Source organism: Oreochromis aureus, unplaced genomic scaffold (assembly GCF_013358895.1).
Source record: "Oreochromis aureus strain Israel breed Guangdong unplaced genomic scaffold, ZZ_aureus HiC_scaffold_51, whole genome shotgun sequence".
In the NCBI taxonomy this organism is placed as follows: Eukaryota; Metazoa; Chordata; class Actinopteri; order Cichliformes; family Cichlidae; genus Oreochromis; species Oreochromis aureus.
Window position 1 is genome coordinate 7,191 of NW_024108949.1, and position 27,810 is coordinate 35,000.

The 27,810-nt window shown below is 41.2% G+C and overlaps 1 pseudogene; it reads right to left on the reverse strand.

Annotated features, from left to right (window-relative positions):
- Nucleotides 1–2,102: 2,102 nt before the first annotated feature.
- Nucleotides 2,103–16,369, reverse strand: LOC120437091 (annotated as a pseudogene).
- Nucleotides 16,370–27,810: the final 11,441 nt, after the last annotated feature.

Below are 27,810 nucleotides of genomic sequence, written 5' to 3' on the forward strand. Positions count from 1 at the left end.
AGGGGCCTGAAAACTGAAGGCTCTGCCTCCCATTCTACTTTTAAATACTCTAGGAATAACAAGTAAGCCTGCAGTGCGAGAGCGAAGTGCTCTAATAGGGTGATATGGTACTACAAGGTAAATGGCCTGTATTTATATAGCGCTTTAATAGTCCCTAAGGACCCCAAAGCGCTTTACATATCCAGTCATTCACCCATACATTCACACACTGGTGATGGCAAGCTACGTTGTAGCCACAGCCACCCTGGGGCGCACTGACAGAGGCGAGGCTGCCGGACACTGGCACCACCGGGCCCTCTGACCACCACCAGTAGGCAACGGGTGAAGTGTCTTGCCCAAGGACACAACGACCGAGACTGTCCGAGCCGGGGCTCGAACCGGCAACCTTCCGATTACAAGGCGAACTCCCAACTCTTGAGCCACGATCGCCCCAAGGTCATTAAGATAAGATGGGGCCTGATTATTTAAGACCTTGTATGTGAGGAGCAAGATTTTTTACAGAGTCATTGTTAATAAAGTTAAACTAATGACAGGTGTATTAGTTGTGGTGACACCCCATTAGATGCTAAATGACAGTTCACACCATGGTGAGAGCTGGGTGAACTCTTTCAGTGACCAGCCTCAGACTCTCAGTTCTCCAATGGCTTTTTGTATTATTGTGTAACTTGGGTCATCACGATGGGGCTTCCCCTGTTTGCACTGGCAGTCAGAAATCCCCTGCACAGCCTGCAACTCGCTGGAAAGAAAGAAAAGAAAATCTGGCAATTATTTATTACTGTAGGTACATGGAGGCTGATCAATACTGGATCTTTGCTTATTCCAAAGAATAAAACAGTTCTAATGTGAATATATGAGACTGTCCTGTCTCAGACATTATCCAGTTAACTGGCCTCTACGGTCTGAAGAAGCACAAGGTAAATGTGCTGGGTTCATGACGCCCCCAGCATTTTGGCCATCATCATCATCATCTTCTCATTTTGAAACCAGACATGGTGAGCGAGGGAGGAGAACGAACCCGAAGCTAAAATAAAGTAAGACAAGTGAAAGCAGAAGGTGGTGCAGACCACAGCCTGCTGAGGGAAGGCGTGGTGTGTTTATACCTGAACTCAGGTAAGTGGCAGAAAACTGAGACAAATGAACCAACTAAGAAAAAGAATAAATCACTCAAAGATCAAACTTGAGGCTCTGAGAGCTGCTGGTTACTGCTGTATTTGTTAGGTATGTATATTTGATAGTGTGCACCGAGAGAAGACGCGGTCCCAGCATGCTTCATATCTCTTCATGACTGTGTCGGGTTTGAGCCCCAGCAAACACAAAGAATCTGTACAACAAAAGAAATCATAGCAAGCTTGAATATTTCTGTATGTCATCCATATAAAACAGGATTTTACAGCATGTAGGTCTGTTAGCCTGTGGGGTCCAAGCAGCCTCTCTCACATGGGTTAATGTTCATACTGAACAACACTGGTATGCATATTATTGCACCTGTGTGTAAGGAGCGCTTGACTCTCTGAAATGACCACGCTGCCTGTTTGTTTATTAAAGATTACCTGGGCCAATCAGGCGGCTGCTTGGACAATGTTTTTAACTGAATCGACCAAAATAAAGCATTTTGCTTCGTTTTCTTCCTAAACAAACACACACAAACATTCCAACACAAGGACCTGATCCCATGTGTAAAACACGCTGGTAGTGATATAATGAAGTGTTGGCCACGTCTGAAACAGCCAAATCAAAGTCTTCACTTTATTCCAACAGAAATGTCTGAAGAAAGCAGCGAGGAAAGCCCGTGCTCGACACAGAGGAACTGGATGAAAGGTTCACACATTTGCCACTCACAGATATAGTGTATTTATTTATTGTTGTAACACTTTTAACATTTTAGGTCACATCTACACAGAAACAGGAAACTCTAAAGAGTTCCAGACCTTTGAACCACCATTAAGTATGTGGAAAACAGCATCTTGTATAACAGTCAGATAATAAATAAGAAAAAAAGCATTTACAGTACACAGAAATGCACACAGAAAACAAGGTGTGCATGTGAGGAAGTCAGCATAGTGTATACTTCTTGTTTAAGTTCCCACTTCCTAATTTTTTTGTGGAAAACTGTGAAACACTTGTTGAAATTTTAGGGTAGTGTCCCCAAAATGAAACGCAGTGATGTCGTTCAGGGATTTAAAAACAAACATTCTGTTTTTCTTCCATTAAGAATAATAAATAAATAAAAACAGACTATGGAGGTGGTGCGACTTTATCCCCACAGCATCGGGTGAAACTGCACCAAATCCGTTTGCTGACACCAGCATCGCGCACACAGACCGAGTGCACACACTTCCTCCTTCACACAGCTCTGTGCATGCGTCATGTGAGGTGCCCAGTCAGTGGAACCGCAGCCGCTTCTCTGACACAAACTGCTGCTCTTCCTCTTCAGAGAGCCGGTTTCCTTTCACGCTGTAGAAATACAATCAGATTCCAGTCATGCATTCACAGGGACAACGTTACCAGCTGCCCAACGTAACCTGCAATTCACTCTGTGGATGCTTTCAAAGACGGGTGACAGGGAAAAGCTGGACCTAGTGCTGTAGAGGGCATCTCCTGCTAGTCTGGGTCCAGTGTGAATCCAGTTCAGCTCCAGATCGAAGAGATCAACACATCCTCCACCACCAGCGTTACTTCTGGCGGCACGTACTGGCCCGACACTTTAGGTCAGGGTCCCCAATCCCAGTCCGCCGGTGTCCCTGCAGGTTTCAGATGTGTCCTTGATCCATCACAGCTGATTTAAATGGATAAATTACCTTCTCAACATTCTTGCAGTTCTCCAGAGGCCTGGTAATGAACTAATCATGCGATTCAGGTGTGTTGACCCAGGGTGAGATCTAAAACCTGCAGGACACCGGCCCTCGCGGACTGGGATTGGGGACCCTGCTTTAGGTTATGTTGTTTTTCCTTTCATTCATCATCTGTAATATCTCAATAGACCCTTTACCGATGAATCTGATATTTTCTGTTTCAGCTGAACATCTGAATGATGATTTTTCTTCCTTCCCAGTAATAAAGAAAGCAGAAATTTCCTGTTTTTACTGAAATGACTTGGGAAAGCTTAATTCCTCTATTTTATTAGCTCACTGTCTGTTTCAACAGAGAGACATGAGAGCCATCAGCAGAGCTACACCCTTTGAGCTTATTTACGTGCTAATCCATTACTGTAGGGTCTACGTTACAACAGTGGCGCCTGTTGATCAGTAGATCAGTGGTTCTCAAACTTTTCACAGTGAGTACCACCTCATATAATATATGGCTCTTGAAGTACCACCCTTATGATCGACATTAAAGTACAGTAGTGTAGGCCTATTTAACACCACATACAGTTTACACAAGACAATTTTATGTCTTATAAGAATGGTATTTATTTTAACTGTTATAAACAGGATGTGACATAATGATAATAATAACAACTGTACTGCATTAAAACATTCACAGCAGGTGGGATATCCAATCTTTAAGTGATGACGTATGAATCCTGCTTCAGTACAAACTACTCTGAGTTTATTAAGGCTGTTGTGTTTTTAACATGTTTCGTTGTATCTTGTTCTATTTAATCTGAACAAGCCCCTAAAACAGTCAGTGATCACTGTCGGCCTCTCTCTGTTTTATTACCGCTAATCATTTTAAAGCTCAGTTTTAAACCCTTACACTGTAACTACAGCCCAGCCCATGCAGCAGTATATTAATGACTAACCTCGTATTGTGGATGGATTATCTCAGTTGTTCTCCTGACTGAAGTTTGGTCCGTTTACAGCATCCTGCCATGCGATTGCATTTGTCCCTAACCATCGGGGAACCCTCACGCTAACTTTTATCCAGTAGAAAAAGTTAGCGTTCATCCTCAAGCTTCACTGTGTTTATGTTATGCTAACATAGCTGTGTCGCTAGCGATCACGTAGCACATCATTATATACCAGCTAGCCCAACTTCAGTAACCCTACAAACGTCACTGCTGTTTAGTTTCCTGTCTTCATTTATGTTGGAAGTGATAGCAGAGCTGTACGTTTGAATTCTCTCAGAAATCCCTCAGTCAGAACATGCTATATTATTTAATCTTAAAAAATTTTTTGGGAGACTTCCTGTCTACCACTAGAGGGAGCCCATGTACCACCAGTGGTACACATACCACAGTTTGAGAACCACTGCTGTAAGGGATTGTACTAGCTTATTCCACTTGCATTTAACAGCCTTACAGTTACCAATCCGTCCCTAACTAGCTTAAGTTTGTGTCCAGAATAAGTTGAACTTCAAATAATCATTCTCACAACGTGGACACCCACCCTCTGCTTGGTCTGACATAACCTTAGGCGGGAGAACAAAACACCTAGATGCCAAATTGTCAATTTGAACTGATGCTCACCATATCTCTTTGAGTCCTTTGTTGTGAGTGAGGGCCTCAGCGAGCTGCCTGATCCCTTCCACAGTGAACTGGTTGCTGATTAACCTGCAGACAAACAAGCAGTGACTGACAAAGGACACTGAGCTGTGTAAGAGTTCCAATCATTGACTGTAGAAAACATGGACGACGCGACTCCGCCTCCTCCCATTGTGCAAAAATGAAGCCAAAATATCCCGCTTGTGGAGGCTGCCATCTTGCAAATTTGGAGCCAGAGTCTGCGCAGTAGTGACTTGAGGTGGAGCGACTGTGTAACGCTCCCGCCCACACACCCGCTGGACGTGACCGCAAACACGCCCCCCTACACTTTTTACGTAGCCCGGCTGCTCCAGTTCTTTTGCTGGTTTACCGCGACTGACGACTCCTTTAATTAAGGTAAATACAACCACGTCACTGTTATAAAAAAGACACACAGCTTATCATCTTATAGTTCTAAAGTCACTCTGTTGTTAATTCGTTAGCTAGATTAGCCGCTAGCATACGCACTGTGTTGGAGGCTTGTTGCTAGCTAGTTAGCGATGCTACACACCTGCTACTCTAATAGTCTGTGTTATTGAAGGATTCAGCACTTCTTATGTTTGTTTTTATCCATTTTTAGACAGCGATGAGATCATCTGCACACTCTACAGAGGCCCAGAGTTACTGTTAATATCAAAAATATAATGCTGTCCTTTGAGATTTTAACATAAGACTGTGAGTGTAATGGATCTAAAACTGTTTAAATCTTCAGAGCCCTCTACAGCCTGGTAACATGGAGACTTTAAAAACAGCAGCAGAACGTTTCAGTAGTGTAGTCTAATTTGTTCTTTTCATTTAATAATAGAGTCCATATTTTATCAACAGCTACATTCACCCTGGGGAGAAACTAGTGAGGGAGACCATCAGGACCAAGCTGGGTTTCCTGGGTCCAGATGTTTGGAGAAACTTCTTCCCTTTCTTTCATCACAGCTGTCCTGTGCCAGAAGTTCTGTTGACCCACTGAGAGAGGCATCATTTAAGAAACACCAGGAAGACTGAAGCTCATCGCATAGCTCAAGCAGGACTCATGATCTTCACCAGCAGCTCCCTCACAGGGAAATCTTCAGCACTCCTCCGTAGGCCCGCCCCAGGAGATGGATAAACCCAGCATTTCATGAACACTGTGATGGAGACCTTTGGTTTGTCTAATGTTATAAATACTCGGATACTCCCCAGAGGCTCCGGACTTTTACATAAAGATATTATATTCAGTCCTGTAGAAAGTTATATATTTAAAAATATATGATCCTCTGTGGTTACTCTGGTATGAATAACTCTGCATCACTTTATGGTAAATAACACACTATCTGCAAAAAACTGTGAAAAAATTCCAGATGACAAGTTTGTAGTTCAACATACAAGTGATGACGTTTGACCTTCATCAGGTTTTATTTAATTGTGTTAGAGAAAATCTCATGTGCTCTTCATGCAGCTGAGTACATCAAGTGTTTAAAGCGGAAGCTGTGCAGGTCTGAGATCAGCAGCTTTGTGAAACACCAAACTGAGGTCCTGTTAATGCTGATATATAGTGACACAGTTACATGAGTGATTAATCCTTTTGTTTTTTTGTCTTTAACTTTATCAATAAAGCTGCAGCTTTCACTACAGCACATGTGGTACTTTAACCTTTGTACTGTTTTCATCAGTTCATTTTGCAGTTAACATGTGAACATGTTGGATGATCTGTCTGCTGTCACTGGGTGGTGCTGAGGTCTGAATCTGAGGGCAGCTCCTGTAATCACAAAGAGAACAGAACCATCAAACTCAAATATAAATTTTATCCTCAAAATTGAAATAAAGCTGATTCTTCTGTCCTCACACACTCAGGATCTGAAGTTCTTCTCTTACATTTTTTTCAGTATTACAGTACACTACAGTACTTTAATCCATAGTTCCTGATTAATGAGGAGTTACTGAAGTACAAGCTTTTAAAAAGATGTTACTGTCTTTACAGATGTGGCAAGAGCCTGAAAACATGCTGTTGTTTGCATATATTTAATATTCAGTTCTGCACAGGAGCTGCAGCAGGGTGCAGCCTGTTGCTTTTACAGTATAATACTTGTAATAAAAGTACAGTAACAGTAATTAGTGACTGAGTAGCCCGGAACGTTTCTCTTGATTTCTTTAGTAAGTTCATTCACCTGCACAGATTAGCTAAACGAACCCTGACAGCCGAGTGCTCATTTTAGCTAGCTAGGTCTCAGGACATAGCTAAGGACAGTAGTTACGGATTAGCTTACAAACACGTTTAACTTACCGAAAAAGTGCAGCCGGGCCTCGGGTCCTTCTGTCGGGTAGTCCAGTTTACTGAAGAACACCTCAGGCTGTCAGGTTAAAACACTCGGTCGTGTGTGTTTTCGTGGCGTAAACGCTGGCCCTCCTCTCAGAGCCTACGCTCTATCTGCTATTCTTGAACACAGATACCCAAGTTTCTCCGTGACTGCAGCTGCCAGTCAAAGCTGCTATGATGACGTTTCACCCCAATTTAACATCGCCGCGGTAGGAATTAGAATCAAACTTATGGGAAAGGAGACCCCTTGGACATCAATCAGCATGATGAGAACTATTGATAACAAAAGAAAGAATCTTTGGAAAAAAAATTATCTAAGGAGAATAAATTTATTTTAGTCTGACCCCAGTCCCATCCGCTAACATGGAGGAGGCGGGGTTTATGACCTATACTGCAGCCAGACACCAGGGGGCGATAGAGACGTTTTGGCTTCATTTTTGGGGAGCTGTCCCGTCGTCCATGTTTTCTACAGTCAATGGTTCCAATCCATGCTGTGTAAACAGGGTGCAGAGTGATGCTGCGTTGTCCTTACCACAGGTGGGTCAGACCAGTGTTTGCCTGAATCATGTCAGCCAGGTGTGGAGCCGCATCATCAGTCATTTCATTCTCCACCAACCTAAAAAGCACAAACAGCCGTGAGACTATAATCAGTCTGAAGAGGCAGCATTGACTGTGGTGTAGCTCCACATCCACAAGGTCGACCATGTGTTTAAGTGTTGGGCTGCAAGTTCTTTCAGAATGCAACTAAATTTATAACTAAATACAGGTGGAGGAGGCACATCCCAGCTCTCCTTCTACCTTACTGATGTCGACACAGGGGCACGGACTGCACATACCAAAATATCCTGAGTGCCGTGTTCTCTTTCAGTGCTTCAGCCAGGCCCGCCCACCTCTGGATGTAATGCAATTGGCCGACAGACTAGAAGACAGAAAAAGAGGAAAGATTTTAGTCAAGAAGTCTGGATGGGCATTTTTATTTTTGTGCCGTTTTTGCAACTTCCTACCTGAGGTTGGTAAGGCTCGGGTGGTTCCTCAAAGCTTCTCCAAATGCTTCTGCTCCCTCATCGCCAATACTGTTCCCCCACATCCTGCAAAAATGCACAGAAAGCCTGATCAGGCACATGGTTATCATGTCCTTCCTCAAATGTTTTCAGCTGGGCTAAACAACACAGCTAAAAATGCATCTCGGTGGGATTTCTCTCTCGTCACATCTGGTTTCAGTCATCAGGGTATATTTCTGTTGTGCCTAAATGCTCAGAATAAATGCTGGAAACTTCCTCTGTCACCATTAAAGCTGCCTTTTTACTTTGTTTCTTACACCTCACCAATTTGCTGAATTTCCTGGATGAACACTGAATTCTTACCCCGTCAAATATTGACGAGCTCTTCTTTATGGCGTTGGCCAGATGCCTCCCACCAACACTGGTGATCTTGTTTTACCAATCCTACAAAGTAATGTCAACGTATTCAAAGTTAGTAAGGTATGTTGTTTTTTCCCCCAACGGAGGTATTTTTAACTTACTTGAGAACTCGCAGTTTGGGACATTCTTCAATGATCTGAGCAACAAGCCTGGCTCCAGCATCTGTGATGTTATTGTTGTAAAGCCTGAGGACACAAATACAAAAATCACAGTCAGTGTTTGCGTTTTTAATAAGATAATTATAAATTCATAAAGAACATAAGATTCAGACAGGTTTTAGAGAAAATGGAATAACATAGCAAGCTGCTTCAGGCAGGCAACTGAAGCTGCGCTGCAGTGTAAACACCAACATCCTCGCTCTGCTCTGACGTCTGACACCAAACACACCAGCCTGAGCTGAGCAGATTTCTATCTCTGCCTCAGAAACGTCAGCAGTGCTGCTGCTGCCCTGCATCACGTCTACAACCCTTCCACCATCCCGGCATCCACCTGGATCTTCTGCTCATCACATGTTATATGTTATATATTCACTGTGGCCTGTTCAACGCGGAACATGGAAGTGGATCCTAAAAGGCTAAATGTATCCCTGAACAAATCCTGTCACGACAGCAATACCTACACAGACTGTTGTAGGAACAGTGAGCCAACCCATTGTTTAGTAACATTTCTGACGCGCTGAGCATTGTGAAACAAGACGTGTCGAGCACAGAGTGTATCTGACTGTGAAACCAAGGGACACTGCATGCTCATACAGCAGAATTAGCTCAGGAGCAGTGTGTCTGTGTGGGTTGTTGGGCATCAAGCACTTACTTTGCTCAATGACACACAAATCAGTTTATAACTTTATACAACTACCTCATCCAACCGGTTAACTGGATCAGAGAGAGTTTGAATGCTGAGTAAGAGCAGTACAGTGCTATCCAAGTACCAAGCTATTCACTGTTGAAATACCTTTAAAGTGCTGAGCCTTTACTTTCAGATTCCTCCATGCTATGTTAGTACTTTCACATCATTAGCAAACAGTGCACAGCTGCTGAAGTGTGAAGAAGTGAGCACACAATGTAAAACTGAACTGAACAGTCTGAGCCCCTGGGTGCTACTGAGGCCAGGTGTCACCGATCCCAATCTGATCCAAATATCAGATCAGTCCGTCTCAAATGTTGACGTAATCACGTCCAAAACCCTCGATATAGTCTAACTATATCGAGGAGTAACGAGAATTACTGGGTTTACAACGTTTACTCACCCCAAAACCTCCACAACTTTGTGTTTGCACAGCTCCTCTGCAAGAATCTCAATGCTGCGGTCGGACAGGTGATTCACACACAGTCTGCAGGGGAACAGTTTTATTATTTATTATGGTTCAGAGTTAAACGAAACACGTGTTTGAAAGCACGGCCGCACTCACCTCACTACTGTCATCTTGCAAAGGAAGGCTTGAGCTGCTTCACCCATAGTCGCTGATGTTGTTGTTATCCATGTCGAGCCCCAGGAGTTTCTGGCGGTGCTGCAGCACAAAGTTCAGGGCGGTGCAGTCACCCAGTACACGCTACAGTAGCCCAGCTTGATGAAGCCGGCCGTGATGCCTTTCGCCGTCATCTCAGCAATGTCTTTGCTTCCCGTCTCGAATATGCACCTCAGCATCCACAGGAAGTTGGGCAAGACATGAACTTTCTTGCCTTCTTGGCCGTCGTAGTGGGGTAAGCCACGCAGGTGGAACTTGACACTAGTGGAAAGGTACGACTTCAGCAGGGCTCGTTTCTTCTTCAGTAAGACGGGAGACACCAGATGTCCCATCAAGCTTCTTTGACTCTTGGACAGCAGGCCGCACAGGAACAGATTAGTGAACTGCAGGTGTTCGTTGCTTGCAAACGGCTTCTTTTCGCTGGGCTTTGAAGAGCTACTTATGCAGGAATCAAGAGGCAGACAAGACACCTTCCTTCTCCTGCTGCACTCTGTGAAGAACTTGAGGATGGAGCTGGCAGCAGCCTGCTCATCCAACACCAGAGCAAAAGCTGCCAGGAAAGACTGAAGGGTCATGTGGAGGAACTCAAAGGTAGCGGAGCTCCCGCTGGTATCCTCCTCACTAAGAGGTCTGAGAAAGCCGAGAGTCAGATCTTCCTCTGTCACACCGCACTCACTGATCTCCTCTTGGCTGGAAATGAAGCTACCTCTCTCCATACCCTGCAGCGCCAACTTGGCAAACGCAACAAGAGGCCTGAGCCCTGCTTTGAACGTCTCCGAGGTGCAGCGGGTGCTTTTCTTTAGCAAAGACGGAGCAGGTGTAGCGGAGCGACTGAGGAACACCGGACAGCAGGAGGAAGATATCGGTGAGCGTGATGCAGGTTTCGGGCAGATGAAAGCTGTCGTGCATTGTGTGCAGGTGTCCAAAGCTCTTAAATACAATCCAGCAGAACAGCGGGTGGGAGCACAGTCCCCAGAGGTGGGGCTGGCATCCAGCTGAATGGATACCAGCTCTCTGTGCTCCTGCTCCTTAAAGTGCAAGTCAGTGTAAGTCTTCAGGTGATCTGGGAGAACCCACGAGAGCCACCTTCTTTCTGATCACCTTGCTTTGGATCTCAATCCCTGTCCGGGCCGTCAGCACTTTTTGAGAGCCCTTGAGTAATTTCCCACAGAGCAAGCTGATAAGCAGCTGCAGCGGGTTGGCCTTATCCTCCGGTGAAACCACCTCAGGCAGGTTCATCAGGTCCACGTCCTCCTGAATCTCATCGTAGCCGTCAAAGGTAAAAACGACTTTCTCAGGGAAGCGCGGATGTAATCAAACACTTCATTGTCTGGATCGTGATCTGGGTAGCAGTTGTGTTTGAACAAAAGGTCTCTGAGAGAGATCTGTTCTGCGTCCTTGAAGGTGCTGAACATCCTACAGCGAAACTTAAAGAAGAAGATGGCATCCGTCTGCAACTCTTTTGTGGACCAGAGGTTCTGGAGCTTCTGCAGAAGGATGGATTTTCCCACACCAGCATCCCCATTATGTAGGTGATTTCACCTTGGGGTTGAAAACTGCGTGATCTCCCAGGAGCTGGTCCACACTCTCTAAGAAGCCCAAGCTTTCGTTGCAGTCATTTAACAGTTCCATCACAGTGTCAGTGTAGAGGTCCTCCAGCCGCGTCTCCTCTTGCTGGCCATAGGACATGATGAAGCTGGTGTCCCGGCTCATGTCATGTCTCAGCTTCTCACAGTATCTGCTGACTTAGTGCACATTTAAAAAATGTCAAAGCTTTGATCGCAGCCAAACTCATTCTTAAACCGATCTAGATCAGTGCATCTGTGCAGGATTCACAACACTTCACTGGTTCCACATGCTGCCATGTTACAGCCTGATAACAAAATAATTCCATTCAAGTTCACCTCAAATTTCTCAACACAGTAGTCCCTAATGACTGAAAAACTCAGAACTGGTGCAAATGTATTAAAATAAAAAACAAAACTTGACATGTGCAACCTTTTCCATGACACTCAGGTGCATCCTGTTTCCACTGCGGTAAACTCAGCTGATTGGACATGGTTCGGTACACAGCTGTCTGTATAAGCATGTCAGAGCAAGCCATGAAGTCCAATGAATGAATTATCTTCAGGCCTCTGAGACATGATTGCACAGTGAAGCACTGCGAATACTTTCCAAATGCACTGTAACTCACAACACTACCACAATAATAGCACAGCACAGCAATACTATCATCTTCTAATCTAACTGTAGAAGACAAAACACCTCTAGAAAGACAAAAAGCTGGAATTATCTATTTGTTTGTTGTCAGTGTATGTGTACTAACATAGCAATTCAATTTTCCACCACTTTCACCACAGAGCTCTGAGACTGCTTAGGCTGCTGCCCTGGATGGCTGGAAGATTTATTGTTTTTGTATCATTTTTAAATTTGAACTTTCGTTGGGATGGTTGCCATGAATTACTATATATAAGATAAATCCTATCATCAGTGCTAAATGTGAGTTTTTACAGGGGTAGAGAATGCATAAGCATGGCATTTTGCTTTCTTGAAACGTAAAAGGTGATTGGCTCTGTGTCTGTTTTATAAGGAGGTTTTGTTCTTTGTAAGAACTACAAAAGGTGAAGCAGTGAGAACTGAGGGAGTGGAGTGTTTACAACCTGAGTGCCCACCACTGCTCAGCTGTTTCATAAATGACCAAAAATAGCAAGAAAAATGTATCAGATTAAAAAAGTAAACACGAGAGTTGAGTAACTGGCCCGGGTGTGAGAAAGCTCCAAAAGTAGAACATTCAGTGTAAATTGTCCATTCATCTTACAGCGCTGCTGTGGAGCCTTGTCAGAAGTGTGTGTGTGTGTGTGTGTGTGTGTGTGTGTGTGTGTGTGTGTGTGTGTGTGTGTGTGTGTGTGTGTGTGTGTGTTGCATTATCTGTAGCTACAGACGGGGGGGATTTCTTCTGGGCTTGTAAAGACAAAAAAAGTGCTTTCTTTATGATTTCAGTGCACTGTGTTTTATTGGTCATCACATGACTTTATTTAAGGGAGAACTGCAGGGTGAAGTCGACTGGTTCCAGGTAGGGAAGCTTTTGTGTGGCTTAATTACATTTAGTTAAACTTACACAAAATTTAGACCAAATGCCTGAAAATATACAAACAAAAGTTAAACATAATTGATATCAGTTCAAATGAATAATAAGGTAAAATGTTACAAATGTGTCCAAATGTGTTTAATAATGTGAAAAGAAATTTTAAAAAAAATAGTGTGCCTACCTAAAAATGGCCAGCTGTCTGGATATTTTGTATCAAATATTGTTTTGTGACAGAGTGCAGGTTGCCTTCTGTTATTAGTTGTTTCTTAGATATTGGCTTTAACCACTCGTTAGTTATTCTAGCTTATCTTACTGTATCTGTTACCCTGTTTTATCCACACACAAATAAACTGTAAGGGCTGACAGAGCCGTTTTACAACGTTTGTCTCATGTCCAGCTAAATCATTTACTTTTACAATACATGTTACATCATCCAAATCTGTGTGGGCAGAAATGTGCACTGAAATTGTGGCATCACTATTAACATTTAAGACCTTTGCATACTGAACATATTTTGCTTTTCAAGTCCTTTTGAGATATTCTGAGACTTTAGCAGGTGGTAAGGTCGTGCATGTTTCATGCTCTCACAAACAAAAATTCTACAAGTTCAAGTAAAAATAACAAATAAAACGTTTTTTAAGTCAAGAACACTCAGGGACTCCTTTAATCCTGCTACATCAGCCTGATAGTTACTGTTGTTATTTAAAACACCCACATACTCTACATATAACTTCAGTCGCTCAAAAAAACTCCAGTCCTGCTGATTTCTACTATTTCAGTTTGAAATATTACTACACTTTCTGTGTAATCAAATAGAAACGATGCTGTTATTCTTGTAATAGATTTTTATATTCGACCATAACTGCTCAACTGGTAAACAGCAGACTGACTTCTAGTGATACAGATGTGAGAGCTGTAAAGTATGAAAGAGGTCAAAGATAATGACACCTACTTGGATCAGTGTTAACCACCTTCATCACTGTTACATCTTCACTTGGGTTGTAGTTGATTTCTTTCAGCCATGGCTGCAGGTCTATGTATGCATCACATACTTTATAAATTATGAAGATTAAATATTCACAGGCCTCCTCCCTTTGCACTGGACTAGCTCCAGGATTTTGCGCACCTAAAAAAAAAAAAAAATCATGAAAGAAATTCAAACTTATATTTACATTTTTAAATTGTGTAGTATGTATGCAATCTACTGACCTCGAAGGAGAGTTCAGAGGTCAAATGTCACATGATATTTTATACAGTACTTTCTATATATTCACAAAACACACAACACCTGTAGGAATGATAGCTGTCCACCAATAAATTACTAAGTTGACCTTGAAGACCTTGATGGACGATAGCTAACGTGTCATAGATCGTTAGTATGACCTCACCCTCCACACGGTTTTACCAACATGCAATCCAAACTGTCATGTTTACACACAGAATGATGACACGCACTCATGCAGACGCTATCACAAACATCACCTCCTCGGTGGAAGCAGGAGTGGTTTTTAAATTCAGAGATTTTAAGCACGGTTTTGTCTCGGATGTTCTTTTTCTACCTGATCAGCCTTGGTGGCAGTTTGCTGAACAATCTCAACATCCTCCTGACAGAAGAAGCCACAGGTGAACAGGTTGTCCAGGATGCACTGAATGCTCCTCAGCCTGGTCACGAGCAGCTCTCTGTGGTAGGTGAGGAGGCTGGAGCACGGCACCCTGGCTTCTTTTATCTGATCCATATTTACAGGACAGCAGTCACCTCTGTGGAACAAAAGACAGAAACTACACTGTTGACAGCATTTTAACATCACATGGTAAGCTTCTTTCTACTCCTTCCTTATTCACAGGGGGTCACCTTTGTGATTTGCACATGACACAGATTTTCACACCTGATGCCCTTCCTGACACAGCTGTCCCAGATATTGGAATTTCTTGAACCCCATCATCACCCTTCATGTTTGGAACATGTGTTAACCACCTAGCCACTGTGACGCGATTTTTTGTTAAATCAAATGGACTCACACAGGTTCACTTCTTATCATTTAAAACTGATGACAATTTAGTTACAAAATTGCTCGAGTACAAACAGCAGAGGTCTCTTTCATGCTTTCAGCCCAGTGTTAAAACAGAACCTTTGTGTAAATGTAAGAACTGTTTTATTGGCTCCTTTCTTTTAAACCTGTGTTCAGAGCACTTTAACATTTCAGACTAATTGCCCTTTTCATTATCAATAAAGTCTGATGATTGATTTTTCTGTGTGTGTAAAAAGGAAATCCAAGTCAAAATCTGTCAAATTGCTTGTTTTCTTTAGTCCATATCTATCAAAATCAAGGCCTACGAAGCTGAATTTAACTCCTCGTTCTAAACAGTGGCCTGCCCAGATCTAGCTGTGGTCTCCACTCATACACACCAAACTACAGCACAGAAAGGCCATTATTTTACCCAGATTACTATGAACCAGTTCATGACCTATCACAATTTTTTTATTTTTAACTGTTCAACTAACTCAAATATAAAAAAATATCATTACATCAGCAGGTAAAATTACAGGCCAATCAATAAAGTGTCTTTAAGATTGATAGCAATACCAATATTTGATTATATGTTTTTTTTAAAAAGGATATTGCAGACATTGGCTATTTTTTTCTTCCAAACACACAGATTCCTCAAACATGTGTTATGTGTAGTTATTTATTTACCGGTTTATGCTCCAGCCAACTCTGCTGGATCAGCTGGTTGTGTTTTTGTTTGTCCTGCCAAAATGTTTTTGTAACATGTATTTGTTTGTTTTTTCATAAAAATGTCACCTAAAAGAAAATTAGCTAAAAAAAAAAAAACATAACAAAAAAAACATCAGCACCTGCCAATGTCAGCAGTGGCCCAATAACAAACAAGGACGCTATCATCACAGAGATACAGACACTGTAACCCATAACACAAGGAACCGTTCCCTGAATGTCCGAGGGTTCTATAGCCTTCAGGGAACGTTCCGTGAAGGTTGCCGTTTGCTGGGTAACTTACCAATTCCTTGATTTTTCGATTCTTAACACACGTAAGTAGCCTACACTCCTGACGTCGGTCTGAAACACTGAGTACTGGCAGCTGCATTTCACAAATACTGTAAACACACAAAGGCTGGCAAGTCTGACCTGCAGCTCTTCAAACGCTGTTTACAGAGTTATCACTTCCGAAGTTCGTGCTACAAATATCTTTCGCATCTTTAGTCACAAAGTAACACAACATTTGGACGTGTTTCCCCGCTTTTACTGTCTAACAAATCCGTGCCCTCGATCTTGGAATGGCTCTGTTTTGTTTACGGAAATAGAAACGTAGTGAAGAAGAGTCTGTAAAGTGACAGACCTGTCTTCCACTCAGCCGTGCTGACCCTGTTAAAGAGCACCTGAAAGCAAAGGCGCCCTAAAAGTTGCCAATAAGAAAAAATGATGTCTCCGAAACTCATTCCAGCCCACAGAAAGTTGCCCGTACTGGACGGTATCGTGGGTACAGAACCATAAATGAATCCTACCATTGTGCTGGGTCCACACCAAAGTTACAGCCGGGTTAGAAAAGAAAACTAAAAGGAACTAACTTCGGTTAAAATGCACGACAGCCCATTAGGCTACAGTTAGTGAAGTGCATGTGCCGCCCTTAGAAAGCATCAGCTGTAGCCACAGATGCAGGAAGTCAAAGCGCTGTGAATGGGTGCGTCCTTTTTCACGGGGTTTCTCAACCTATGCGTGCTGCGTTCAAGGTCCCGCTAAAGATGTGGAGTCCTGCACGTTTAGTATGTCCACCCATCTCTCTTTTTTAAATTCTCTTATCCAATTGCTGCAGGAGAGGTGACGGGGTGGTGGTACACCTTGAACAGGTCGTGTATGTGTATCTATAAATGAATGCATAAATACATAAATACATGTGTAAATAAGCCCTTGTTTAAAATCTTTAAAATGGCATAAATGTATTAGAATTTGAATAAGAGTCAACACTAAGTCCAATGTATTGTATTGCATAGATATCAGCTGAAGTTGAAATGGGACTTCTTTTATAATAGACCTGCTAATTTGATTAACATTGTCACCGTCCTCTCAGGCGCGTGGTTGGCCCTGAGTGTTCTCCTCTCTGCCTTCTCGGGTTTTTCAGTAAAAGAAATGTTTAGTAAAGGAAAAGTGTGTTCAGACATCTGCCTATCACAGCGAAGTCACATCGAAACACCAAGCTACCCACCACAGCGGGTCACTCTGATAAAGCGTCCCCATGTAGCCGCCGTTACTCATCGTCACCTGCGCGCACAGTCTGAGAGGAGGAAAACACACCCGGACTGTGAGCTCTATCACCTACCCCTGCCTCCATCACCTCCATCATACTTTTAACATATAAAGGTGGCTGGTGGAAGAGAGAGCAGTGTGTCAGGATTAATGTGATCAATTATATGTGATCATTCTGAACTGTGATTCTGTGATTTTATTTTACTCAATATTTACCAATACCTGCTGTTCCAGTGAAGACGTCTTTTCCAAGTAAAACATTATGACTGCAGCATCTTCATCACCTGTTGGGGTCCAGGTACATGTGGATTCCTTTATGGAAGGCAAAACGTGAAAATAAGGTGAAAGACGAGGCTGATAGTAACCAAGATGACAAAAGACAAAGAAATCTGAGATGTCAGGTTAGAGATGTAGAACCACTTCGCATTCTGGACCCAGATAAAGGTAATTTTGTTAAGTACTATGAAATGTTCAGATACAGAGGTCACACATGTATAGTTATGGAAATGTTAAAAACCACAGCAGAAAAGCAAAGAAACTCAAAGACTACACACCACATTAAGAACACAGCAAGGGGAAATCTGAACAAGTGCAGTCCTGGCGATGAACCAAAACTGTCTAAGTCAAACGGTATGAATCCAACCGTGGAGATAAATCTATCAAACCTGAAGGTTGTCTGAACAGTTTGAGCCGTGGTGGTAACAAACCTGACTCTGACAGTGACAGGAAACCTTCTGCACCTCAGTTGGAACTGAGAAGCCAGTCATGAATAGAATTGGTAAATTCTTCTGCAGTTCAAGAGTAACATCCTCAGTGATTCATCAACAACTTCTAACTTCTGGTAATTATAATAAATTATAATAATATCTCTATTATTCATCTGTGTACTTCAACCTTGGCAAATGTATTGCAGGAAAGCATAGTTATCAGAAACCAAGTTCCAGAAAAGTTGGGACGCTGTGTTAAATGTAAATTAAAAACAGAATGCAATCATTTACAAATCTCACCATATTTTATTTATAATGGAACACAAAATGTAGCATTGTAACAAATGTTGTTCCTTTTCCAGCAACAACAGACTGGAAAAGGAAGTGTTACTGAAAAGAAACAGCTGGAGGATAGACAGAATGAATAATCATCATCTACAGTGAACAGTATCATGAAAAATACCAACAGCTTGGTCCCATTCATTTTGAATCCCTCGGATCTTCAGCCTCCAGCAGCACTGAATTTAAAACAGTCATGATTCTGACATGGAAATCACTGCAGGAGGACTTGTGTTACCATGTAAAGGAAAAGCCACATGTAAACATAATCTCATCACTGTTTTCTCCGGGTCAAAGCTCAATTAAAATAGACTGAGACAAAGTGGGAAACTCTTCTGTGGTCAGACAAATCAAAATTTGGAATACTGTTGGAAAACTTGGATACCACGCCCTCCAGACTAAGAAGCAAAAGGAGCATCCAGCATGTTACCAGCACTGATGTTAAAAGACTGCATCTCTGATTGTATGGGCGTTCATTAGTACCTATGGAATTGGTAACTCCTGTATTATCATAGGTTTAAGTTGCAATAAAAGGTAAGTTTACAACATAATGTATTATCATGTAAAATATGATTTTTTTCAAGTGGACTATCACTGAGATCTTAACAGCTGGGGATTTTGCTTAGAAATGACAGTTTAAATATTGAGTGTCTAGTCTGAGACACTCTTTCAGACAGTTTTCTAGTCGAGGTTTGGGTTGTGACTTCTACAACACTTTTATAGATGCTGTTATGTCAAACTCTTCATGTGTGTACATGCACAGACCACATGTGCATAATGTTGTGCACATAAACTCACAGATGTTTAATATGACAACTCAAGTTTGTGGCATGAAATTTGTATTCTAATTTTAAAAATTGTAATACATACATTTAATACAGTTTTAATTGACACCTTTCAAAAATACTCAAGTACTCCATACAAGCAAATTAAAACATAAATAAGTCTGGATAAAACAGCTTAGAGGCAACAACAATCAAAAAGCAAGAAAAAGGAAAAAGATCCACCGGCTAACAGGCAGGGACGCAACAGTATGAGACAACAACAGCCTGATTCTCATACCTGCATTAGTTTACTCATAATGTTGAAACTGTGGGGGAAAAGCAGATCAGCAAATCACCAGCGTTTATTTTTCCCTTCATAGCCACTGTGCACAGGATGATTTCTTTAGATGACTCTTCAATTAAAATGCTTCGGTTCTTACAGTTATGCAGAGTTAGGCATGAAAGGCTGCTCTTTGTGTCATGGTCCTGGGTGGTTGACCCAGCATTTTGTGCTTATTATTATTATTAATAGTAGTAGTATTATCTTATGTTCTGGGGTATTCTGACTATATATATTTGAGGTTGGATGTTCTAGTTCTTTGGTTATAGTTTATGCTCCCGGTCAGTTTCGTGTTCTTTGTTTCGTCAGTGTATACTTCTTGTTTTACTTTGTAGATCCATGTGTGACCTTACTGTGTTCAGTTTTGTGCTCTCCCTGTCTGGTCTGATCAGCTGTGCCTCCCTCCTGTCACGGTTCTGGGTCGGTTCAACCCAGCATGTTATGTTTTGGTTTTGAATGATGGATTATTCCTGTATACTGGTGGTGGTGGTGATGATTATGATGATGATAGAGTATTATTAGAGTTCCATGTTTCTGTTTGTTCATGTTTAAGGATTTGTTCTTCGGTCGTGTCTGCTTGGTATAGGTCTAGTTCCATGTGTCATTTTCTGTCTGTCCCTCAGTGTCGAGTCTGCGTCTTTGTGTGATGGTTTCTTGTTTCCTGTTTTATTGTGAAGGTCTGCGTCTCGTGTGTTCAGTTTTACCTCTGCTGTTGATTACTCCCAGCTGTGTCCCCCACCTGTGTGTAATCTCCCTGTGTTTCTCTGTGTGTATTTAAGTCGCGTCTTCTGTCTTTGTAGTTGCTGGTCCGTCTGTGTGTCCACCGTGCTCCTTCTGTGTGTTATCCCTGCTATCAATCGTCGTCCGCCACTGCTCGCCCTCATTCATGTTCTGGTTTCTGCTCTGTAAGTTTAGTTGTTTCCAGTATAGTTTAGTTTGTCTCCATTTGCCATTTCTTCCCTGTGCCGTGTATTCAATAAATCACCTTCACACCTTCACGACTGCCTGCGTTTGGATCCTCCTTATTATTTCTACACGGCTCACTCTACTACTTCGTGACACCTCCAGTTTGCCATTTTGTGTTCCTCGGTGTGTATATATAGTGTCTGGTTACCTGTGTTCATCGTCCGGTTCGTCTGTGTTATTTGGTCGCTCTGCATCTCTCTGCTCCTCATTCTGCTCTCCATTCCCTGCTCTTCATCCGCCACAACCTCCTTATGTTTTCCCTCACATGTGATTTTGTGGTTTCGGGTTTTGTTTATTATTAGTTTTCCCCAGTTTAGGTTTATGTTTAGTTCTGCTCTCACCTTTGTTATTTAGTGTTCACTGTAAATAAACTCACTCGCATCACCGCCGCTGTCTGCAACTTGGGTCCTCCTTCACTTCACTACATGACTGCTGCCCCAGCCGTGACACTGTGTGACAGGTGGGTGCTGACATACATGGGAGTAGCTGCCAGCTGTCCTCTAGGCTTCACCTCTGCAAACCTGTGTCTGTGAAGTGCACCTCAACAGTGTTTGTGGTCTCATAAGCTCTCCCGGGATTTTTAGTTTGCATACTTGGATTATTCAAATAAATGATTCATATATTATGCTAAATTTAAACAATCTATTGTCTATTTATCTGTTTATCTTCACTCTTTGTTGCACCTCAACAGTTTTGAAGCAGTGTGGTATCATCTTGACAGGGAACAGAAAAAGGCAGCCAATATCCAGAGAAAAGCTCAGACTGTCCTTGAAGAAGCCAGGAGAGCTATTCCTGAGGAATACTTAAAGAAATAACATTAACAATGCTTGTAGCACCCTCAAGAATTGACATAGGCACGATGTAGAATTGTAAAACAGGGTTTATTCTGGTCTTGACAACCCGTGAGAACTGCTCACGATAACAATAAAACAAAAACATCACATCAAAATGCGCTCTTGTACTTAGTGTCAATCAATCAAAAGTCCAGAAAATAACACATTTAAAATACACAAACCTTGCGAGCTGACATCCAGGAGGTCCTAAATAGTCCTTTATGGCCTTATTCTCCATCTTCTTTCTCACTTATTTCTTCTCTTTCTCTAACTTTAAACATTACTTTCTCCATGTGTGGAGCTAACCGTGAGTTGCAGAATGCAGACACCATGTGCGCTAACAAAAAAGGGACTGGGAGGAGACCCAACTGTACCCTACACAGCTCACCACCAGAGGGCGCAAAGAACAAAATCCAGACATACAGCTTAACAAACATCAAATCCAAAAGACCGTTATATATATGTGTATATATATACATATATATATATGTATATATGTGTGTATATATATACACACATATATACATATATATACACATATATATACATATATGTATATATGTGTGTGTATATATATACATATATAAGTGTTATTAAGGTTCAAAAATGTTGAGGAGGAATCCATAAATAAGCACTGATCCGGGCGTGTGCAATTAGACGGCATTTTAATGAATACACATGTGTGAGTCCGAACGCTGTGCAGATTTCAGCGTCGAACTGAACTTACAATAATTAGACAAAGGTTTTATAGGGTTGGCAGTCTTCCTGTTACCAGGCAGACTTAAACAAAGCATACGTCACTCCAAAACCACAATGACTTTTAACATAGTTTAAAACAGAACATCTTCTTCGGGTCGGAAGCCAGGTGCTTCCTCTCAGCCCGCCTTAGCTATCACTTATCTTCTGGGACATCTGGTGTACTTCCTGGAACAGACTACCACGTCGCACCCAAACTTTGCAGTTATAAACTCTTACCTAAATGAGTCTATCTAATAGGTGTGTGCGTGCACGCGGGGCGCTGCGTGCGTGCTGTGTACTGCATACGTGTCGTGACCTCTCTCACTGTTCGTGTCTGTATGTGTGTGTATGTCTTGTCTGTCTGTGCGCAGATGCTCTCTGCACCTTAGTTGACCTCAACTCAAGCAACCAGGCTAAGGCCATCCTGTGTGTAATGATCTTGACTTATGTAAAATATATAAAACAACTGTTTCAATCTAACACAACTACTTAAGGCTTAATCCGCAATAAATGCATAATAAACACCCTACTCTTTGGCTTGCACTCACTCTGCTTTCGGTTTCACTTCTGCAAAAGCATGCCCTGCAGACGTGTTTCCTGTCTCATTTTGGCACAGCGTGTATTTCCTGTCCCTGCAGTCAGTTTCTCACCCACTGAGGACTTCAGTATAAGAATATAAAAACATTCAAAAACCTTTAAATTATAGATTCAACTCCACAGTTTGAAGTGGTTATAACAACCTGTAATAAAGACTATAACCATATATTTGAACATCTGAATGCATCTAAATGCAACATCACTATTAACAGGAAATGGTAATGATGATTATAAAAATAGCAGCAAATAATAGCAGTAAAATATTTCTCCTCTCGATACTCCCTCTCTCGACCTCTGGACCACCAGAGGTCGCCATACATTATGTTGGGTCACTCCTTGGCCCCTTCAGCTGCTTCCCTGTCCACCCCTGACGTCATGTACATTAGGATCACTTTTCCCACTCTGACCCTCTCTAGTTCTCTTTATTCGAACCTGATTCAACCTAATATTACTCAAAACATGAACCTAATTTCGTATTTGGTTTTTGACTTTTATTTTTATATCTCATTCAACCGTACTCAGCATTTGTAAAACTCTTAAACGCACTGCCTTTAAGAGGATCAAAGGAAGCACGTCTCTGCATGTGCTTCCTGTTGTTCCTTATCTGATCACCAACATCCTGTGCACAAACTGTCGCTGCTGCAAGTGCCTAACTCTCATCTAAAGTCACCTATCACAAGAAAATGTATAGAAAATCATTATAACTGCTTATTCTACTAAAGGATCAAAGAAAAAACAACCACTTTAATCACTAAGTGTAAGCACATAGTTAATTGCTCCTAAGTAAATTTCATCATAGCTAAAAGCTGAACTCTAACTGCATTTCAGAACCCACATTTCCCGTGTTATACCCTGTTCTTGGTATACCATTTTATTTCATTTTTGCTGCTCTTAATGTTATGATACATTCTAATTTATACTTTATCAGACTTAACCAAAATATATAAACTTTCTCCCATTTGCTTCTGTTTTAAACAAAAAACTTGGTCACTTCAACCAGCATTTGGTATTCTGTAACTGCATTTTATGTAATAAGACTAATTTAGAGCTGCATGTGTTATCTCAATATTTTACATGTCACACAGTTTAGTCACAACCAAACTCCTATTCAGTTCCTCTTGTCTGTCACTTGTTACAGGGCCAACTCAAATTCAGTTAAAAGCTAAATGAATTTCAGGCCCTAGGCCTCAAATCAATACTGTCCTGTGTGTTGATGAACTCTATATGTCTGTAAGCGTGTGCAATCCTTCAATAACTCAGGTCATTCTCACAGTAGATTGGCTAATCATAACGCTAACCAAAAGTTTGTGACCCTCAAGAGACGACTCTCTGAGCCACAACTCCGTTAAAGGCACAGAATGCAATGTGTAAATCTATTTAATTTCTGTTTCTAAAGCCTACATTATAACAACATTATAACATTATAACATTATGTCACTGTGCCAACTTATCCTAAAAATCAAAAAGAAATCACACATTTTCTACTCATAAAAGTTCATTTTAATCCTCTCTTTAAAGAATTTAAAGAATTTTACCATCTCTAAATTATCAAACAAAACCCCAATAGTTATAAAATCATACTAAAACCCATTTCAAATTAAACAAATTAAATCTTAAACCCCTCTCTTTTTTGACACATCTCATGTGGCAAAAAACTCAAAATGCTTCACCCAAGGTTAGGAAATTAAAAGGGAAAAAAGGTTAGTCATATCATATCATTTCTCAGAACACTTCAGCCATCCTCCTCTCCGGTATTTTGCTCCAGACCTGAAAACCTGTGTTTAAGGAATAAAATCAATTTAATCATCATGTCAAATCTTCTTGAACTCCTGCTCCCTTCGAAGGATCCTTGGAATTTCCTGGAAACAAAACCTTTACTCAACTCTCCCCCTATATGATCCAGTCTGTGTCATGACAAAAATAAACTTAAACAGAACAGTTATTAATCATGAGTTACCTCAGTTAATGGTAACTTGAATTTCATCAAACAATGTTTCCCTTTTAGCATTTTATAATGTAATAATATGGTCTAACCCAAATCAATAAAACAGAAATTCACTCAAAGGAACATCAGCATCCCCTGATTTAAGTCTCCCACTTGTCCTGCTTATGGCAAAAGCAAAACAAAGCATCCCCTTTCTTTTCCTCACATGGTACATTTGTCCACATTTATTCATCCCCACCTTAGTCCAGTCACTCACATTCACTCACATGCATTCACACATGATATTTTTGCTGATACTGCAGCCTAATGAAATGCTCCACATCAGCAAAATGAGCTCAATCATTTATTTTATTTCGTTATACTTTTTAGGAAAATAGTTCTCTATACTTTTGACTGGATTGACTCGCTGCAATCCTTTTTAGACAGAGACTCGCCGCCAATCAGTCTCTGATTGTAATCAATTATAATCTGTAAAGCCCACCTGATTTTCGTACTTGGTAATTTTGTCAGCGCTGTCAGTTCACTCTCTTCCAGGCCTGCTTAGAACAAAAATGAAAAAAGAGAGCTGATTATTAGCTCATCAAAGTACCAAACAAAATCACCTGACAGGTTTTTTCTGAGTGCACTACTACAAAATTTCTCGGGCCCCTCTCAGACATATCCATGTCTTAATCAAACTCCCTCTCTTGAAATAAAACAACAGCCTCCAAAATCAGAAACAATCTCAAAGTTCACCCTTTCAACACACGAAAACCTCGTCAAAAGATCAAAGACCGTTTGCACAATGTCACCCTTCCTCACTCCGCCATGTTTTCATTCAGCATAAAATATAAACCGATTTCAACAACGTATCATCCCTAAATTATAAATTTCTTGTCCAAATCTGCACCTCTGAACAGACCTGACCACCGTAATCAAATATCCTGATACTTCACCATTATATATTTCGCCCAATAATCCTCAACACAACAGCCACCGCTCTCTCTTGAACTGAAAGCCTCCGAGACACAGACACAGGAAGTGTCTTTGTCACTCACTCACTCCAGCTAATTTGCATAGTGACTCACAGCTCAACAGCCAACTTGACAAGAGAAATACATGTTTAAACCTTATCACATTATTGAATTATTTTCATTTTCTCTCTATAATAATCACTGGTTTTGATCACTCAGTACGAGAGCACTCCTAAGTCACTCTTTTAAAACTGCTTTAATCCCTTTTCTTCTGTTAATTTCCATAACTCACTCCCCTGTCATATAACTCCTCTGAGTCAACTTCAACTTCGAGCTGTAAGTCTATTTTATTAAACATTCACACCATTCTATCACTCATACAAGTAGCAAGCTGATCTTCATTGCGTATGCTTGTGTTCTTAGCCAGGTTTATTCAATATCTATTCATTAATCTTCATGAGCTTGTCTTTGTAAGGTTAATGCATTCTCTGTTTGTGTGTGTGGTTTTGCATATGTTGCTTTACAGTCTTCAGACTCCTTGACAATTCCCCACTTAAACAGTCAGTTTTCTCTTTCCCGAATTACTAACCCAAATTTTTGATTTCCCACCTTAAATAACAGCCCTCCTGGTCTTCAGCCAGGTGTTAGGGCTTGCTTTTCAGGTTCATGGACACATCATTCTGTGAACAATTCAACCAGAAACTTGCCTTAACATATCCAGTGATGTTAACCTATAATTTTCTTCCGACTGCGGCCGTGGAAAGTTGATCCGGTTCTGCTTTACTCCTGAAAATAACAAAACTAAGACATTTTCATGATTATCACAAGTGCTTAAATGACCCATTTCTCTGTCTCTGGTCAGAAATACCAATTATGCCATGCATGTAAACGTGTTCTTCCTTGCATTTTATGTTAATTGAGTGTAAACTGCTTCTTCATTGAATTAATTCATTGAGTTCTTCGTTGCATTTCTATGTATTCATGTTAATGTACTCTACGTGTAAGCTGTTTCTTCATTGCATCTTAAATTATAATCAGTTTTACTTCATGCATTTTTCACTGAGCTTTAGATTCAAACTATCTCACTTCTGATTCATTTCAAAAATAATCTCACATGTAACAACTTGTGTGTGTGTGTTTTCGATTCATTAATATAGTTGTCAGTTATTTTCTTTCATTATTTTTACCTTTTGTATTGTTTACCTCTTTGTTGTGATGTGGTGGACATCCCTAAACAATCATGAGTTCAGGCTTCAATTTTTCCAATCCAATTATATCCTATATTCTCGCAGTCTAACTCGTCCAGGTTCACCTCTCACTGGTCCCTTTTTCATTCACAGTGTCCCATTCGGGCTTCAAAGCTCCAACAAACACAGTCTCAACTCAGCTGTTGTCTTCTTCTCTGTTTCTTTACAGTCTTTCTTTTAAGTTAAGTCCCAGCATGGCAAAATATCACATTCAGTGCCTTCAGTCTTATTTTCATTTGCTCTGTTTTCTTCTCCATTCATCCTTTCAGTCTTCTCTTCCAAGATTGCTCCAAGCATAGCAAATATGAGAGTCAGTGCCTTCAAGCAGACACATCACACTGTTCTTCACCAGCATGCATGTCACATCACGTGCTTTCTTTCATACTGCTGGACTCATCAGTCGTCGTCAGTGTTACTGCTTTCGCTTGCACTGCTTTTAGCTTCAGTTAATTCTTCAAGTCCACGATGTTCTGTCGGTCTTCATCAGGAAATTGACTGTCCTTGACTGTCCTTTGAGTTTCTTCTCAGTTTCAGGGACAAAGTGAGAGATCAAGCTGCACAATTTCGAGCCAAAGACTGGCTTATTTTCTCCCAATTCTGTTAATCTATTGTTCTGCCGCTGTACTCAAGGTTCCAATGTTGAGAGAAGTCCACCTGTATTGGCACACTAAAGCATATAATTAGTATCATATTCATTTTTATCTTAAAACCTGCATTTGCTTCATCTCCCTCGAGTTTAACTCATCTGTCTCTCTGTGTTCTCTCTTTACACACTCAGTTACCTTTTATGGGCATGCGTTTCCTGTCCCACACACACACACACTTCCTGTTTGTGCAGACTCTGCAGGCAACAGGCAGACTCTATCTCCCCTTAAATTTCACAGTCTACAAACAATCAGTAATTCTCCTAAATCTTGATTTAAAAACAATACACCTTCATTTCACTCACGCACTTTTTAAATAGAGCTCTTTCCAACATCAGGACAACTAACACTTCTCCACACACATCACCATTCTTTAGGTCAGTTTGTAGCGTATACACTTATGTGTTTTCAATCAGAAAAATAAACTCAACCTCTCATAACATCACTCATGCGTTTCTTGAATTAAAGCACTTTCAAACTTTAAAACATCCTACTTTACATCACAAAAGAAATATATTTCACACTCCTTTCTTTCATACACACTTTTTTAAATGTTCTAACCTCTTTCAGACGCCATGAATCGTCTCACACACACTGCCTTTTCTCTCAAACTTCTCCCTTTTTCACTCACTCAGACAAATCATGCAGAGTCACTCAAATCAAATACTGACAGCATTCACACAGTTAAAATCACTCAAAATACACTTTCCTATGCGTATTTTGGACATGCCTTCCATAATCAGAAAGAG